We start from the raw sequence: 14,171 nt of genomic DNA on the forward strand, positions 1-14,171 counted from the left end.
ATTGAGCAAGCGGCTTCCAGAGGAGCCAACCTGCTGCTTGAAAATTTTCCCCCCTCATCGCGGGAACGCCCATAATCAGAGTCAACTTAACTGCAAAAATGAGGTCCCTGCTACCCAGGACCCTCCTGCTGCTGCTCGCGGGGGCCCTGGCCCTGACCGAGACCCGGGCGGGTGAGTGCGGGTCGGGAGGGAGACGGGCTCTGCGGGGCAGGAGCGAGGGGAGCGCGGAGGGGACACAGGACCCCGGGGAGCCGCCTCAGTCCCGCCCTTACCTTCCCCATGGTAACTTTACTGTTTAGCAAGCCGAAGGACTCTTCCTTCCCTGCCGCCCCAAGCGAACTTAGACCCGGAGTATGATTCCGGATGGGGGTCTGGGGGTCGTCCCTGGTTTCAGCCCCTCTCTCCCCCAGGCTCCCACTCCCTGATGTATTTCATCACCGGCGTGTCCCGGCCCGGCCTCGGGAAGCCCCGCTTCATCGCCGTGGGCTACGTGGACGACACGCAGTTCGGGCGCTTCGACAGCGACGCTGAGAACCCGAAGGCAGAACCGAGGGCGCCGTGGATGCAGCAAGTGGAGCAGGAGTACGTGGACAACCACACACAGCGTGGTAAAGAAGCGACACGCTCTAACATTGTGTACCTGAACACCCTGCGCAGCTACTACAACCAGAGCGAAGCCGGTGAGTGACCCGACCCTCCCCACGTGCGCCCAGGACGCTCCGGGTCCCCGGGGCCGAGGTCCCCCCACCCCGAGACTGCGCGCACCAAGAAACCTTTGGCGGGAAGAGCCCGCAGGTTTCATTTTCGGTTTCCACTGAAATCCAAGCGGGTCGGTGAGGGCGGGGGCGGAGCTGCGAGGGCGGGGCTGACCGCGGGCGGCGATAGTCTCACACACTCCAGAAGCTGTACGGCTGCGAAGTAGGGGCAGATGGACGCCTCCTCCTCGGGTACTGGCAGTGGGCTTATGATGGCGCTGACTACATTGCCCTAAATGAGGACCTGCGCACCTGGACTGCAGCTGACGCAGCAGCTCAGATCAGCAAGCACAAGTGGGAGACTAGAAGTCATGCTGAGGACATCAGAGCCTATCTGGAGGGGGAGTGTGTGAAGTCTCTGCGCAGATTCCTGGAGTTGGGGAAGGAGACGCTACAGCGCACAGGTGTGCAAGGCTAGTGGGGCCAGCCCTCACCCACCTCCCCTAGGGCTGGGGCTGTGGAGGAGGGGAGGAAAGTGGGACCCAGGACTGTGTCCCTCTCTCCTTACAGTTACAGCTTGGATGTCCTCCCTTCCCTCAGTATAGAAGAGGGACCTGGGTTGTGCAGGCATAGAAGATTCTGAAAGGAATCCTCTTGGTGCCCTGGACTCCCGCTGGGTCCTGTGAGCTGTGACCCCTCCCAGGCCTGTCCTCAACCTCAAGCCAATGCACTGGGAAGATTCAGGGTTCTCAGTCTCTGCCTCCACTTAAGACCACATCCCTTTCAATCCCTTCAGAGACCCGGGTCCTCCCAGCCTGAACCATACCTGATCCTATATCTTTGCAGACAACAGATGATCCCATTGTCTTTATCCAGGCCAGGTCTGAGCTTGCAATGCTCCCTCACCCCAGTCCTCCTGTCTATTCTAAGGATGGACACTAAGTGCAGCTTTGGTGGCACATGAAGAACATTAAAGGCCTGAATTGTCCAAATTTTCCCTCAGACCCACCCACAGCACATGTGACCCACCACCCAGTCTCTGACCAGAAGGCCACCCTGAGGTGCTGGGCCCTCGGCTTCTACCCCAAGGACATCACACTCACCTGGCAACGAGATGGGGAAGACCTGACCCAGGACCTGGAGATGGTAGAAACCAGGCCTGCGGGGGATGGAACCTTCCAGAAGTGGGCAGCTGTGCTGGTGCCTTCTGGAGAGGAGCAGAGATACACGTGCCAGGTGGAGCATGAGGGGCTGCCTGAGCCCATCACCCTGAGTTGGGGTAAGAAGGACAGAAACTGGCAGAGCCTTCAGCAGGGTTGGGTCCGAAACCAGGGTGTCAGAGCCCCTCACCCTTCCTTCCCCTCTCAGAGCCTCCTCACCCCACGGTGCCCGTGTGGGGAGTCATCGCTGGCCTGGTTCTCCTGGCAGCTGTGCTCATTGGAGTTTGGTTGCTGCTGTGACGATATGAAATGCTCAGGTAGGGCAGGGTGAGGGCTGGGTCTGAGTCCTCTGTCCCACAGGGAGAATATCTGTCACCCCATTCCTGGGAAGCACCATGCACACACAACTGCACCCACAGCCTGGCCCAATGTGCAACACACTGGCTCTAGTATGAAACACAAGTGAAGTTTGGGATGAATACTCCATGAGGATGACTCTAATCACCAGGACCTGAGTTCCAGCAATCCTTTTCAGGGGGAGGTCCCAGCTGAGGACACACCTCTAGGACAGGCACCTCCTCATCCTTTCCTGGTTCTGTAGCCACAGTTCTGGAATCTCTATGAAATGACCCAGTCCTCTGGGTTTCCTCTAGGCAGGTCCTCAGACCCTGCCTTCTCCCTGCCTCTCACTACTTGTTTTCTCTCCCAGGTAGGAAAGGAAGGAGCTACACCAAGGCTGCAGATAGGCACTGGGGTGTTTTTGGGGGTGGGGGAGTCCCAGGACACTTGCCATGGTCACATGCCCATGGGGAGGCTGCCCCACCAACCCTTAGCTCCTCCCTCAGCCACACACCCAGGGCTCTCACCAAGTCCTGATTGGTTCTCCCAGGTGGGGACAGTGCCCAGGGCTCTGACTGCTCTCTCACAGCTTGAAAGGGGAGACCTAAAGGGTCTATAGGGGAAATTGGGTGGTTCTGAGGGGAAACTGAGGGGCTGGGGGATTACTTGCATTTGCACATTTTCATGTGTGCTGAGCTGTCCCTGTTTCCGTGTGCAGTGACCTGAATTTGTCACCTTGTTTTTATAGCATGAGACAATTGCTTTGTATCAGACAGAGGGATAGAACCTTGCTCAAGTCCTCATCCTTGTGTCTTCAAAAAGCCCCACCCTCCTGATGATATTTTGCCAGCCCTACTTTCAGACCAGCAATGGTTTCCCAATGAAACTGTTGAATTTGAGGGGTTGGGAGAATCCCAGAGCCTATACAACTTTGTATAAAATGAAATAAATGTAGTTTTTTTTAAAAAATCTGTCTTTCCAATAAAGATAAATAATAATTAAAGAAGCACCATGGGGCCGGCAGTGTGGCCTAGTGGCTAAAGTCCTTGTCTTGAACGTGCCGGGATCCCACATGGGCCCCGGTTCTATCCCAGCAGCCCAGCTTCCCATCCAGCTCCCTACATGTGGCCTGGGAAAGCAGTCGAGGACAGCAAAAGATCTTGGGACTCTGCACCCATGTATGAGACCTGGAAGATGATCCTGGCTCCTAGCTTCAGATTGGCTCAGTTTCGATAATTGTGGTCACTTGAGAAATGAATCAGTGGACATAAGATCTTCCTCTCTGTCTCTCCTCCTCTCTGTATATCTGAATTTGTAATAAAAACAAATAAATATTTTTTAATTAAAAATATTAAAAATAAAGAAGCACCATGAACCTTCCAGAAGGCATGTGTTTGCTGTGTTGAGTTGGCTGCAGGAAGGGACAGGAGAGGCTGTGAGGCCCTGCATGAGTACGGGGCTGTCCCCAGTCTGTGCTCAGTCCATCAGGCTTTGCCATTGTCACCTATGACCTGACCCAGCTGCCTCAGTGTCCTGATCTCTCTAGTAAGATGTGCCCACCAACACTTGCCATCACAGGACTCACAGAAGCCAGCCTGCCCTATCTCATGGACCCAAACAGTGGATGCTGCCCGAGGCCAAGACAGTCAAAGCTCAGGCTTACATTCAGCACTTGCTCCTGTCTTTCTGTGTTCATTCTGTTCCTTAGTATTGTTGACTGATTGCACCTGCTCTTCCTGTGTGTGAGCTCTGGTGGCCTTCACCTCTGTGTGTGCAGGAGGCAGTGTGGGAGGGAGGGAAGGAGGGCAAGACAACAGAGGACACTTGTGAGAAAGCACAGGCTGCATGGACACAAGTGGAAGAGGACGCCGCTCTGCAGCAGCTACAGGCAACCTCTGTCTCGGGCTCCACTAATGAAGATATCAGGTCTGGAAGGGGCAGATGCAACACGCTCATCACTCAGGTCATCCTGCTGTAGGTGAGACCCAGTGCTGGGCAAGTTGGTCCAGAGTGGGTGTGACGGCTGAGGCAGTGGCTGTCTCACCACCATGGTCAGCATGCATTGCACTGAGAAGGTGACCCTGAGGAAGATTGGAAGGACACCAGCAAAGTGTCTGAGCAGGTGCTTTGCTTGAACGGGGCGACCAGTGCAAATACCCTGGGCAGGAACAAGTCTGCACACAGAGCAGGGAACCATCAGGAAGGCTGTGTCAGGGCACCATCGTCCAGCAGGCCTCACGCACACTGGAAGGCTCAGTCCTGGTTCTGAGTGAGGTGGCAGCCACAAGACAGCTCCAAGCAGAGGAGAGACATGTGTGCACCTTCTCCTGTCCAGGGACCACCCTGGCTGCTGTGTGAGGACAGGGCTGAGAGACTGTGAGGCTGGAGACAAAGCTGTAGGAGTTCCTGCTGTGTCCAGGCAGGATGTCATTCACTATGTGAGTATGGGCATGGGCAGAGTTGGAGAGATGAGGTTCTGGATCTTTCTGCAGATGGATGCACAGCACTCCCTGTGGACTGCATCCAGGGAATGAGAACAAAGAGTGAAGGAGCATACCATGGGCTTTAGGCTATACCAGTGCAGGTAGCATCGTGAGAGAAGGGCAACCTGAGAAGGTGAATTCTAAGAGGGGCCACCCAGGTTTTCAGTGCATTAGCAGTGGGAGCCAGGATGTCGGTGAGAATTGAGTGACACTGCGGGGCTGGTAGTTACCATGATTCAGCGGCTGAACAGAAATATCTGTGTGGGAGACTGCTCCGGCCAGTAGAGCCAGTAACATGGACATGGTGAGGGTCTGGGGGATGAGGCACCCACAAGAGACCAGTGATGGTGGAAGTCTCTCTCAGCCTCTCTTTATTACCCCTTATATAGTCTTTCCCCAAAGCACATTAACCAAACAACAGGATGCCAATGAGTCCCATTAGACCAAGTGCTTTTAGCTACAAGCCCATTTCCTGTAGTGTTCAACTTAAGGAGTGCTAATTTTGCAGTCAGGAGCAGAGATGGGGTACTCAGAGAGTGAGTGGCTGTGATGAGAGTGTGTGCAGGACCAAGCCCTGGACCTGCAGGGCTAAGTGGAGGCACCAAAGCCATAATCTAGCCATGCAAGGCTGAGATCACTGTGAGAACCTGGAACTTCAGATTTGCTGAGGGCATCCCATGGTCACTAGGAGGCTGGACAGCCTGGATTGGCCAGATCTGCATGTGGCTCAGGTGGTCGTGACACACCACCCCCAGAAAATACTCAGCAGCCGGAGGGGAAATAGGATTCCAACCTGGTCCTCAGCCTCCCCTGAAGGACAGTCATAATGGCACATCTGGGCCCTGGACACCACACAGTGAGGGGCCACTCTGGCAGACACCTGGGTGTAGGCGACCCAATTTTACTTAGGATCATGCAGGCTCACAAGGTGGGACACACACGCCGCCAGTTGTGAACCACACCTGCTCCAACCTCTCACTGTCCCCAGGCTGTTGTGCTGGGCAGGACCATCAAGATGCTCGGTAGGGCAGGGAGTTCCAAATCAAAGTCAGCTGTATGGTTCCCAGGGCGGCCCCACCCTCACCGGGCACCTTCCTGTTTAGCTGGGATGTCAGGGGGGAGGGGCAGTCACCGCAGGCTCAGCTAGTGATGTTTCAGCTCCCAGTGTTCACATCTGGACAGGGCACAGCAAAGATCAAAGGCGCCACGCCTGTGTTCTCTGAGAGCCCCACAATCAACCTCACTGTCACCCACACTGGAAACCATTGGGTCATGGGCAGAGAGCACCACAAGATGAGGGAGGTGTCAGAAAATTATGTTTATTTATTTGAAGATTTCTGTCATCTTTGTGAAAAGGAGAGTGCTCCCCCCATCTCCTGGCTCATTTCCCCAATTACCCACAGAGCTGGGACTAGGGCAAGCCATAGCCCAGAGCCCAGAACTCAGTCCAGCTATCCTTGTGCATCATCCTCTGCCTCCCAGGGCATGTACTGGGTGGACACTGGGCCGAAAGTGGAGCCAGGACTCCAACAGAGCACTGAGATGGGACTGGGCGTCCCAAGCTGTGTCTCCACCCTATGGAAAAATAAAGGACACAGGTGGTCAATGCCAACCAAGGACATTGGAGACATACAGTGTCCTCTCTCCTGCTGGGGCAGCCCAGGAGGAAAGTTCAGGAAGCGGCCACAGCTGAGCACACACAACCTCCCAGGATCTCCCTGGATCCTGCTGCCTCACATGGTGCAGAGCATGTATTCTCACTCCTTGGAGCCCACAGTGAAATCCAGGAGTTGCCAGTATACACTGCACCTGTCTATGTGACATGGGTCTGACAGAAGGCAGAGGACCTGGTTGAGGCTGCAAAGTCAGGAGCAGAATCCATGGCCTCACCCTGGGTGGTCCTAACCCTGCATCTGAGGAACCACAGCCCTGCTGCTGGGCATAGAGGGCACAGCTCATATCCCTGACCTGACTCTGGCCCCAAGTCTGCATCAGGATTGCTACCCCACTGCTTCTGATTTTTACATTAGAGATGCCTAGGGGTGCTGATTTTGCAGCTCTGAGGTGTGACAGAAATGCTTCTGTTGGGACACGGCATGGTGTCCCAGTGGCCAAGTCCTCACCTTACACATGCTGGGATCTCATAGGGTCTCTGGTTCATGTTCTAGCTGCTCCACTTCCCAGCCAGCTCCCTGATTGAGTCCTAGAAAAGCAGAGGAGGACAGCCCAAAGCCTTGGGACTCTGCATCTGAGTGGGAGACTGAATAAGCTCCTGGCTCCCGGCTCCACATCAGCTCAGCTATGGCCATTGTGGCCACTTAGGGAGTGAACCAGCTGATGGAAGATATTTCTCTCTGATTCTCCTTTTTTTTCCTCCTGTAAGATCTGAGTCTCCAATAAAAATAAATAAACCTGTTTTTAGAAATGATAAAAGGAGACTTCACTGCTAATTCCAGAGAAGCACAAAGGGTCATAAGAAACTGACTACTCTACTAATCCAGCTCCCTGCTAGTGGCCTGAGAAAGTAGCAAAAGATGGCACAAGTACTGTGTGCTTCGCCCGCATGAGAGACGCAGAATGTATTCTGGGCTTCTGGCTTTAGCCCAGCCCAGCCCTCATGTTGTAGCCATTTGTGGAGTGAACCAGTGGTTAGATTTCTGTGTCCTGTCTCTCCTTCTCTCTCTCCCTCTCTCTCTCACTCTACCTTTGTCAGTCTTCTCTCAAATAAATTGCTTGTTCTAAAACTATCCCAGCATATCGTTAAGTGGGGTATCTATCTGAGGTAAGTGCGTGAGGATCCCAGGGTGCTCACAGCTGGGGTTGGAGCCCTTCCGCAGGGGGGTCTGGCTGAGGAGGATTTCCCTCTCACCTTCATCTGCCTGTGAGAATGAGGCTCCTCACCACAGTCCCCAGTGCTACAGATACCCTGGGGCATCATAACACATGCACCTGCCAGTGCCCACTGTGGGCCCTCCCAGCCCAAGCAGAGGAACTAACACAGGAACTAACACTCAGGCAGTACCTGAGACAACAGCACCAAGGGCACTGCACCCTCATGTCTCCAAGTGGTGGGCCAATAAGATGCAGAACTGCAGCAGGACAATGCACATCCCTCTTTTCCCTTCCTCCTCTGATGACTGCTGAGCTCATGACCAGTCAGAGTGTCCACTCAGACAGATCACTATCACTCCCTGGGAGTTCAGACAGCCTGAGAGAGTGGCTGAGGTTACACAGTCCCCACCTGCAGTCAGCAAGACCAGAGGGGAATCCTGACCCAGAAGGTGAAGGTGTGGTGACCAAGGGCTACAGGCTAGTGGGCTTCCTGCTGATGACAGACACCAGGAGCTCTTCACATGATGCAGCCCATGATGGCTGCAGATGGACACTCGGGGGCTCTGAGAAACACACTGAGTGTAAGACAGGGAGCCAAGGCTAAGGTCAGCTCAGGTGTTGGTCCACTCCTGCTGCAGGCAGAGATCCCAGCCCAGCTCAGGCCACATCACAAGGGACCCTGGATTTTTCTGCCACCACTGCCTGGCCTGGGTGGGGTCTGCCCCTAGGAGAAGTCAGGCCAGCAGACAGGAAGGACAGATCTGCTCCCCTCCCACACAGGCTAAGCCAGCAGTGGCAGCTGCTGGGCTGCTCCCTGCCTGGGCCCGCCACCACTGTATGCAACGGGGCCGCTGCTCAAGTTTCAGATCTGTTTCCTTAGGGTATCGGCAGGTGTTTGAGGAGTACATGTAGGTTATTAGCCAGTGGTACCCAGAAATCCTAATTGAAGGAGAGAATTTTTAAAATTTTTATTTTATATCATTTTATGACATAGTTTCACAGGTTCCGGGATTCCCTCCAGCCCGTTCCCAAGCCTTCCCCCCACATTGAATTCCTCCATATTGTTTTTTTAAAAATATTTATTTATTTCTATTACAAAGTCAGATATACAGAGAGAAGGAGGAGATACAGAGAGGAAGATCTTCCGTCCGATGATTCACTCGCCAAGTGAGCGCAACAGCCAGTACTTTGCCAATCTGAAGCCAGGAGCCAGGAACCTCCTCCAGGTCTCCCACACAGGTGGGCTTTGGGCCATCCTTGACTGCTTTCCCAGCCACAAGCAGGGAGCTGGATGGGAAGCTGGGCTGTCAGGATTAGAACCGGCGCCCATAGGCAATTCCAGCGCATTCAAGGCGAGGACTTTAGCCACTAGGCCATATCACCAGGCCCCAAATCCTCCATATTGTTACAGTAGTACAGATCATATCCAGTCATTATTCCTTCATTGCATGTATGGACCATGTGGAGAGCCCAGCTTCTTATTGTTGAAGGAAAGAATTATCTCCTTCGGGCCCAGCGCGGTGGCGCAGTGGTTAAGGTCCTCGCCTTGCACGTCCGGGATCATAGTCCCACTGCACGGCACTGGAAATGCTTTCACATTAAGGGATTTTACAAGAGCAATATGACTAAAGACAGCAAGGTGTATACAGACCAGATGCTTTTTTCACTGGCTCGTTGACCTCTTCGGAAACCTCAATGCAAGATAGATTTTCAGAGCTAGCACATTTTGGAATTCTGCACATTTCGCAAAGTGCAATAGTACTGCATAATTTTCTCCCTATCTTAAATTTATCTAGTTAATAAGTGTTGTTTTTTAAATGTAGACATTATTAATTTTCTTAGTCATATTTGAAAAAGAAAATTGAGTAAATTTGACTTATTCTCAAAGATACCTGTTACATCTGCTGTGCTTTTATATTAATTTGTTATGGTTTGAAAAAAATCAGTCTGTTTGGGAACATAGCTGAAACTCCCAAGTACTTTACAAAGAGTTCAACTAGACATCTTTAATTTGGTCATTCAAATTTATGCAGTTTTCAAAATACTGCAGATTGTGAACAGTGCTTATTATACAAGGCTATAGAGGAAAATCTAATATCCAAAGTACTCTACCAATGTGTGTGTGTGTGTGTTTACCAGAGAACTACTATAATATCAACTGCTTTTTAAGCCATGTTATATAATTCAAGCATCTTGCCTTGACCAGTCTAATGAGTTGATTAACTGGCCTTTCTACTTAACTAAATAAAAAACTAAGCAGATGTCAGTTAAATAAAAAAAGTTTGAATTTGTTGCTCAGTATACCTGTTAACGTATTATTTAGCAACCGTATCTCCTATTTTTTGTTTTCACTATCAGATAATTTCATAAGGCACACACTCTAGGATCACTCCCCATTTTTAGGATAGTTGAAATTCACTCAGTTGAATCTTTGCAACATTAATATTAATTGAATAGAGATCACCTGTCTGATAGTTTAATTTGTTGAATATTTTAGAACTATATTTGAGGAACATAATTGGAAAAATTTTAATATTATCTACAGTTCTAAAAAGGCAGTTTAAACAAAGTTAAGCTGATGAACTGTAAGAATAACTTAGCAGAAATAAGACCATAGTGTGGAAAAACAGTCATATTGCATCAGTGCAACATACAACTTTAAATTTGGAATACAGTGGTAAGGCCAGTGGTAGGCGTAGGTGTGTTAGAAATAAAGGGACTGAAGGCAACATGACGTCATTCAGCCTTGGTTTCGCCTAACACGTAGCTGTTTTTAAGACCTTATTTGAGGATATTTCAATGATTCATGGAACATGGAGTTAAAAGTAGGTTTATTTGGATATAAAAAAATTAAAATCTATACATTTGAAGAATCTTCAAAATTAGTGCAAATGCATATTATGGAAAAGCTATGCACAGATTAATTTTTACACCAAAATAAACATCTTTAATCCTGTTTTCCATTAACTGTTTGAAATATTTTTTGGACTTACATGTTGTACACCTAATGTACCATTCTGGAAGCTGGTCTGACAGTTCACTCCACAAACTCATTAAGGATTATCCTTTTTGTTAATAATAATTTAGATTATCTGTTAACAACATCGACTTCTTAATGTAGTGAAATGAAGTATTACGATTTAAGGTCAAATTTCCTTAAAGATTATCATTAGTTATCTCTGAGAAAGCTTAAAATTACCTTTGTTAGTTAGACACTCCAAACTCCTCATCTTGTGCAAGTTGGAATGTCTTGCTGAATCTTTCCAGGGATCTGTCCATAGAACATGCCAGCAGGTTGGCTAATGTTATTGGATTTTTTAGTATAATTGCCATTATGGAAGAAATTGTTCATCATGCTAATAAAAATGCTAGTAAAACATGGCTTTATACCTCAGTGTGTAAAATCTGTAAGACAAGTATGCTTTGGGAATATAAATTGCATTATTTGCTTAAGGCAATAGGATTCTTATTTTGAATGTTAGTTTGGAACTTTGATTAACTGGCCAACATTCCATTAATTCATATTTTAACATTAGCCCTCAGGATTTTTAAACATGGTTTGATACTCTGAAGCTTTAGTTATTATTCTATTTATTTATTTACATCTTTTTGGAGAAATAAGCAAGGAATTATAAAGTTTGGGGACTTACCTCTTTAGAATTGTGAAAATAGACTTTAAAAAAAGAAAGGAGAGACAGAAAGAATCTTCCCTCAGCTGGTTCACTCCCCACAGTCACTACAGCCAGAGTTCACTCCCCAAATGGCTACACAGCCACAGCTGAGCAGATCCAAAGCCACGATTCAGGAGTTTCTTCCTAGTCCCCCATGCGGATGCAAGACCCAAGGACTTTGGCTCTGCCCTGCTGCTTTCCCAGGCCATAAGCAGATGGGTCAGAAGTGGAGTCACAAGGACACAAACCAGCACTGATATGGGATCACGGCATCACAAGCAACAGCTTTATATAATGTGCCCTGTTCTTTTTTTTCATTTGGAGATTATGAAACTGGAGCAGTCAAGCTTCAATTTCTGCCTCTGGGAACTCTAGATTCCTTAGTGGCACCAGGGGACCCAGGAGTTGACACCACAGCCTGACCATTGGGCTGCTTGCTGCCATGTGGTCTCTTGGTGGCCCCTGCTGGTCATCCAGGATAGGCTGGCTCACACAAAGAGAGAAACCAATGTTCTAGAGGGCTTTTTTATTCCTTCAGGACCTTCCCTCCTCAGCTGCCCAAAACTCACAACCAGCCTTTGTAAGGAGATCGGTGACCCATGTGCACTTACTCTCAACCCCTTTGTCATCCTGGCTCCTCTCCTGCACCTCCATCTGCATGGCACCCTGTCCCTGATGTCACCACACAGCAAAGGAGTGGAGGGCCAGTACACGGCCCTCTCCTCCCTGCAGCCCCACATGGCAACAGAGCCTTGGCTCTTTCGGATTCATGCAGGATCTGAGTGCCTACTGTCAGTAGGTATGACTCTATTGCAACTTTGACCAACAGCCCTAAGTTCCTGTGCTTAGGGGCCTTACATTTCAGAAGTTTCTCTAAAGTTAAATGGAGGGTCAATTTAAGGTTTGTATTTGTTTATTTATTTATTTATTTATATGAAAGGTGGGGTAAGGACAGACACTATGGCATACCAGTTTAAGCTGCCACCTGCAACCCAAATATCCTAGATCAGAGTACCTGCGTGACTCCCAGCTGCCCTTCTGCTGCTAATGCAGCTGAGAGAGCAGGGAAAGATGCCCAGGTGCTCAAGTTCCTCCTCCCTCCTCACAGGCCTGGATTGTGCTCCCTCTGCGCTGCTTCAGCACACCAGACAGGGGTTTCCTCTGCCCCTCCTCCCCACTCCTCTCTCTCCTCCCACTTTGTGTGTGTGTGTTTATGTGTTAAATCAATAAAATTTAAACAGAAAGGAAGGGTGTCAGGCAGCAATTGAGCTGTTGGAAGGATGCCTATTTTCCATGTGTCCATGCCCAAGCTTGAGTGACAGCACGCTACCAAACTCAGGTTCCTGTTACTGTGCGCCTGGGAGGCCGTGGTGATGGCTCAAGTACTTGGGATGGTGAAACACTTTGAGTTCTGTCCTCTTGACTTCCACTTGGCCCAGCCTGGGTTCTTACAGTCATATGAGGGGTGAACCAGCAGGTAGATCTCTCTCTCCCTTGTTCCCTCTTAGTTTCTCTCTTTCCATTAAATAAACAAATCAATAAGTAGCAGGTAATGCATGAGCACTGCTGAGGAACTTACTGACTGCATTGCACAGCAGCAAACTTGAGATGATTAAAATGTGCAGAAGCTTCTACTTGATAAACTCAGTAGCTCACTGTGCCTCAGGGTTTATCTGGACAGCATCACTCCTTCCCCACTCTTACACTGAGCATTCCTTGGCTATATTTCACTTTACATTATTGTTATCACTTGGCTATGTTTCACTGTATGTCATTGTGAAATCATTACATGGAGAATTCCAGAAAAAATTCATAAGCATTAAATCACACCTTTTTATTTATGAACTTAATAATTACCACAGAGTGACACAAAGATGGCAAGAGCCCTCTGTCTTCTGATTCTCTCCCCAAGTGCCAACAAAGCCAGGTGGGGCCAGTTCTAGTTCCAGGAATCTGCAGCTCCTCCTGGGTCTCCCATGTGGTGGGAGGGACCCAAGCACCTGAGCCACCACCTGCTGCCTCCCAGGCTGCACAGCACGAAGCTGGAGCACAAGCAGAGGAGCCAGGCCTCACCAGGCTCTGATACTGAATGGGGCATCCAGGGCAGGGATTTACCTTTGTACCCACTGCCTGCTCTGTGCTCCTGAGGGCTTGGAGGAAATCTCTCACTAATTTGTCTGTCTCACACAGGGTGTGAGTCCTGTCTGTGTCCAGCCTGTCTACACTGCACTCACTGCACCCCGTTAGGCACCTGGAGGCCTCCAGGGTTAGATGGACCTGGTGGTACTGTGTTCCTGTGTTCAGTGTCCTGCCCTAATGGCCCAGCTGCCCCCACAGAGCCCATCGCCCCCTCACTCCATCTCATCACACAGCCCTGTACCCCCTCACACCATCACAGGGAGAGAAACAGCACCATGACACACTCAGAAATCACAGAGTTCCTGCAGTGCATTGCTGTAACTGTGCTGTTTTATTATTGCTTGGTGTTGCTAAGATGTTACTGCTCAAAACATACACATTCACTTTGTCACAGGTGTGCACAGTGCAGGGGTCGGTGTGTCCAAGTTATCAGCATTCCCTGGGGGTCCGGGGTTGCATCCATGGTGGCCATGGAGGGACCCCGTGCTGACTGTGCTCTAGATTCACACACAGTCTCAGAGCTGGAGGTGGGGAGGATAACCCAGGGCACAGGTGCACTGTCTGGGAAAGTGCACCTGGAGCGGTGGGAGTGTGGCTGGGACACTGCTCACTCTGAGGTATGAAGGGATCACGTGCCCCTCTGTCACAGACGGGGTTCTGATCATTCAGGGGGTCACCTCTATGCAGCACATGGGGCTGAGAAACTGCAAGGCAGGGCTCCACGGGCTCTTAGATAAGACTTCCCAGGGGAGGGAAACTCGGTGTCTCTCCCTGTGCTCCCCAGGACTGCAAACAATCTGCCTTTAAAGTTTCTGCAAGTGAGTTTCCTTCTATAAGAGTCTGGCTGGGGGT

The 14,171-nt window shown here is 50.1% G+C and overlaps 1 long non-coding RNA gene and 1 pseudogene across 1 annotated transcript in view; one reads left to right on the forward strand and one right to left on the reverse strand.

The window, feature by feature from the left end:
• LOC121167186 overlaps positions 1 to 6,088 on the reverse strand; it is a 20,637-nt gene extending 14,549 nt beyond the window's left edge. Inside the window, exons 1-2 of the long non-coding RNA XR_005885565.1 lie at positions 6,075 to 6,088; positions 31 to 36 (exon numbers count right to left, since the gene is read on the reverse strand). This is a non-coding gene — a long non-coding RNA (uncharacterized LOC121167186). The remainder of the gene's footprint in view (positions 1 to 30; positions 37 to 6,074) is intronic.
• On the forward strand, positions 70 to 3,101 carry LOC121167151 (annotated as a pseudogene).
• Positions 6,089 to 14,171: the final 8,083 nt, after the last annotated feature.

The sequence above is a fragment of the Ochotona curzoniae genome, unplaced genomic scaffold, assembly GCF_017591425.1.
Source record: "Ochotona curzoniae isolate NIBS_2020 unplaced genomic scaffold, NIBS_Ocur_1.0 contig_1221, whole genome shotgun sequence".
In the NCBI taxonomy this organism is placed as follows: Eukaryota; Metazoa; Chordata; class Mammalia; order Lagomorpha; family Ochotonidae; genus Ochotona; species Ochotona curzoniae.